Source organism: Schistocerca nitens, chromosome 7 (assembly GCF_023898315.1).
Source record: "Schistocerca nitens isolate TAMUIC-IGC-003100 chromosome 7, iqSchNite1.1, whole genome shotgun sequence".
Taxonomy (NCBI): Eukaryota; Metazoa; Arthropoda; class Insecta; order Orthoptera; family Acrididae; genus Schistocerca; species Schistocerca nitens.
Window position 1 is genome coordinate 363650169 of NC_064620.1, and position 4643 is coordinate 363654811.

General features: G+C 41.0%; 1 pseudogene; it reads left to right on the forward strand.

Annotated features, from left to right (window-relative positions):
• Positions 1-1237: 1237 nt before the first annotated feature.
• Positions 1238-1417, forward strand: LOC126196658 (U2 spliceosomal RNA; annotated as a pseudogene).
• The last annotated feature ends 3226 nt before the right edge of the window (positions 1418-4643 follow it).

The window sequence follows — 4643 nt, forward strand, 5'->3', positions numbered from 1 at the left end:
AGGTGTTGGCAAAGCGGTCAAGAACCGTCGAAAGTCCTGATTACCGATCACGATACCATCGACCAGGGGCTGGATGTTGGCCTCCTTTGTTCTCGTGACCGTAAACAATGCATCAAGTGGCGATATTCTGTTGCTCGTGATTTTCCAGACTCACTTCCTGTCTCTCTCAAGTGGATACTTCCTGTTTGTGTGTGAACCAATTTCACTTGAACCACATATGGACGTTTTAATCTCTCCTCAGACTACTGTGTTCCTATTGGCTGATGCTTGGGACAAAGAGAGAGCTGACGCAATTTCGATATCAAGAATTGAGGGACATAGTCCATTTGCACCACAATATCAAATTAATTCCTTAAAAGTTTACAGGAGTCAAACGGATCATCACCTTACAATGAGTATGCTTCTCAATAAAACATATTTTCAACGTTAGAGAATCAGATACAAGCATTTTGCAAACGAAGAAATTAAATTTCCGCCACAAGTACATGGTATCGCTAAATATATCCAAGGGTTTCTATGCACCAACGTTTGACAACACAATCACCCTCATCCAGAACAACTTTTCCACTAAACACATCTGGTGAAAAAATCCTTCCGATCACACACACACTCGCGATCACTGAGAGCACACTGTCCGTTGACTGCCGGGCGCCGGGCCCGCGCCGCCCTCAGGGACATCATGTCGTCACATGCACACCAGTCAGGAGAGACCCACACATACAGGCACTGCAGCAGCTGCACACCTATCCCCCAGCATCCACACACCACATGCTCAGAGGTTGGAGAAACTGTCACCAAGCAGTCAACTGATCAGTTTACATGGGGAGAAAAACGGTCCAGCGCAAACGTCCATCATATTGAATCTTCTAACGAAACACCCATGTCCGCTTCTGTCGCTGCTCAACCAGCATACTGGCTACTTCTCTAGTCAGTAAGCCAGAAAGTGCTGCCGCGAGGACTTGTCCCAACGGCTGCAGACAAGAGCCGAGAGGTTGGAGGATTTTTTGGAACTAACCACCAGTAAAGCCTATAAGCTAAGCTGCGACTTCCAGTTGACTGGAACCTCCTGCCAACTCATGCTGCCAGCCACGGCGCTCCCCGAGACAAGCAGGCGCACCCTGGACGTATGGCTCTATTTGAAATTCCCCGTAGACTCCCCCCAATTTAAAAAACCTGCTTTACCGAATTCAAGACAGAGATGATGTTGACCATATATCTCGAATATAGCATAGGCTATATTTCCTCTAAGTATTCTATGACCACCTAAAAAAATCTGTTCTAATCAGCTTAATATCTGTTATGTCCTGCATCACAGGACTACAGTATGAAACTCATTTTTGGCTCATAACGGAGTGCTTAGAGCACACTCTACCTCTGTCACAGGATGCTTCCTCACTTTCGAATTCTCTTAATGTAACCAAGTGCTTCGTCGCATACGAAGTTCTTAACGTAACAGCACAGAAAAGTTGTATCAGGTTTATACTACGTGTCTTTTTATAAATTCGATGATACAGCTGATCAAATTGACAGGCTAATTAATTAAATTGATCTTGAGAGTCACTTTGCATGGTGAGTCATTTTTTCCAGCACCCGGAATACACTCGTCAGGTGGCTCAAATGGGGATTCTTGAACGGAATACGATGTTCTTTTCGAGGAAAGCTATTGAGAAACGACATCTGAAGCTGACTGGAGAAGGATTCTACCCCGGCCAACATACTTTTCACTTAAGGACAACGAAGATAAGATACTAGAAATTAGCGCTCATAAGAAAGCATTAGGCAGTCTTTTCCCTCGCTTTATTTGCAAGTGGAATAAAAACTGGAATAATTAGTAGTGGTACAGGTACCCTCCGCCACACACGTACTATGGCTTGCGAAGTAATCATATTCATGTAAATGTAAATTTCGTGTCTATTAATATGTCAATCCATCCATTTACGGGCGCACAAAACTCACTGCATAATGTTGTCTTATTTATCGAGAAAAAAAGATGGAACTTTTGCTCATGATTGTCTGTCGGTAAAAATCTTCCTATTAGCTCCTAATTTTCTCATTGGAAACACTTCATGAGGCGTATATGAGAGGTTGTAATATATTTGCCCACAACACTTAGAAGAAGCGATATCGAGCTCACATATCAACTACCCTTTTGTCATAGTACCGACTTTTTTTATTTATTTCATTAACAGTACAGAGTAACCCACCGTCTTGAAATTTAAGGTTGGTGGGATGTTTCTGAATCCAAAAGCAAAGACTTCTCATTGTTGCAATCTTATTGGTGTACAGTTGTTAATGTTTTTCTTTAATAATATAAAGAACATAATGTGTAAAGATTTCTCTGAGGTTACAGCGAACTGAATGCTTATTAATTGTTAAAATGGTTCCATATAATTTGTTACTATCTAGTTGTTGAGAATATAATTTATATAATGCAAATGTCAAAGAAAAATAAAAGAAGAAAGAAAATGTAACACAATGAGCTTGACGAAATAATTTGTAGTATGATGTGTAATACAGTCTAAGTAGCATGTTGGTTAATAATGGCCTATTTCTACCTATTTCAGATGAGAAGGTCTCGGTACAACCTCGAGGTATTCTCATCTCCTCAAGAATCTTCCAGTCTTCGATATATAACATTTGAATCTACATGCTTTCCATAAGTAAGAGTTGTCCCTGTGCCAAGAGACAGGTCCCTGCTAATGCTCTCGAATTCCCGTCACGTTCTAGCAGCACTGTTCCATTAGTTAGAATGCTGTCTAGTCCTCCACCCATCACTGACTGGGTAGAGAGCGTCACCAAATACGTTCAGTGGAATCATTGTGGTGGAGGAGGGTGCTTGTGCTGTTAAACGTTGGTGCATACAAGGTCTTGGATACATTTAGCACTACGATCTATTTGGGCGGAAATTTAATTTCTGGATTTGCAAAACATTTGTGTGTGATTCTCAAACATCGAAAATATGTTTATTATGAACAAGAATCATCGTAAGTTGCTGATGAGTGTTTTAATCGGTTTGACTCTGTATATTGTTAAACTCTTAATTTGATAGGGTAGTGCAGATGGACTATTTCCCTCTGTTTTTGATATCGACATTGCATCAGCTCTCCCTTTGTCCCCAGCGTTAGGCAATAGGAAGATAGTATTCTAAGAAGAGATGGAAACCTTTGTCTGTGTGTTTGGAGACGTTGTTCAAACACAAACAGGAAGTAGCCACTTGAAAGAGACAGAGACAGAAGGCAAGTCTGTAATTTCACTAACTTCGCCACTTCATACTTTGTTTGGGGCTGCGAGATCAAGGAGGCTGACATCTGATCCATGGTTAGTGGTATCTAGTATCGTGATCTGTAATTAACACACTGGGCGGATTTTGACATCCATGCCTGCTTCCAGATGACAGACACCCACTGGCGACCTCAAATAGTGGCTACTATACTACAGTTCATTTCATTCTTCTGAGATTGCAATTCAGTCGATCCGTAAATGACATGTTGACACAACACACGAAAATTTTCCAACAAGACAACACCTGCAATCTACAGCAGTAGAATTACCTACTTAGGACATGTAGCTGCTGTGTGTGTGATTTACTCACCAAATAAAGATACCCAACACCTGAAAATTTAATTTTATAAATAAACAGAATATCCTTTGCTACGTAGTTGTAGTTCAGTTTTGTATCATTAGATCCTTCCTCTCCAGCGCACACTAAGTCTTTTCCAGCAAATTTCGTGATGGGGTGGGGAGAGCGGAAGTGAGGAAGTGGAGGGGAAAGCTGGGGGATTTCTCAGAGAGGAGGGGAGAATTAATTGACCAATTTATTCAATTAATCAATTCATTTGTTTTCAAATTGGTCTTGTATCAGTAAGGGAGATGGGGAAGGGATTTGCAGATTCCCAGTGGGGTCAGCATGTGAATGGGAAAGGGGTGGTTTGAAGTACTTTATCAGAAAAATCGTCATATGAACAGGTTTGCACCTGAATGTATGTTAGCCCTTTAATGTATAACCCACACAAAAAATGGCATTGAAGCCGCTTTGCCCCATTTCTCCTGGAGGCATGGTCTAGAGTTCGATTTCGTTTCGTAGCAGGAGCAGTCTCTTGGTTATCCCATGCACCCTGACTACAAATTAATACGTCAGTCTGGTGATTCAACCTTTTTTTTTTTTTTTTTTTTTTTTTTTTTTTTTTTTTTTCTAGAGAGTGTCGACATGTTGCCTTGACCTCTCGATTATCAGATCCATCTCCAATCGAGCACATATGGGGCATCATCCCGTGACAGCTCTAGTGTCATCCACACAGCTGGCATTCAACATTCTGGCAGTTACACTGATTATTAAGGCACAAACATTTCACACTTGCAACGGCGTACTTCGTGCTCACATTATCCTGTGATCTTGCAATGATAAGTCCTTAAATATATTACTTAGACAAATGCTTTCCTGAAATTTCATTACTCTGCATACTTAATTTCTGGTGTTGCCATTTTTTCCGTCAGTGCATCTATACTTTTCCATGAAAGGTCACCGGTTGATTGACTTACGAGAGATCATCGCTGAAATGCTGAAAAATCTATCTTAACAAACGCTTGAAAATACACGAGAACTATCTAGCGAAAGAGCACTTTCAATGTTGCACGAACCAATA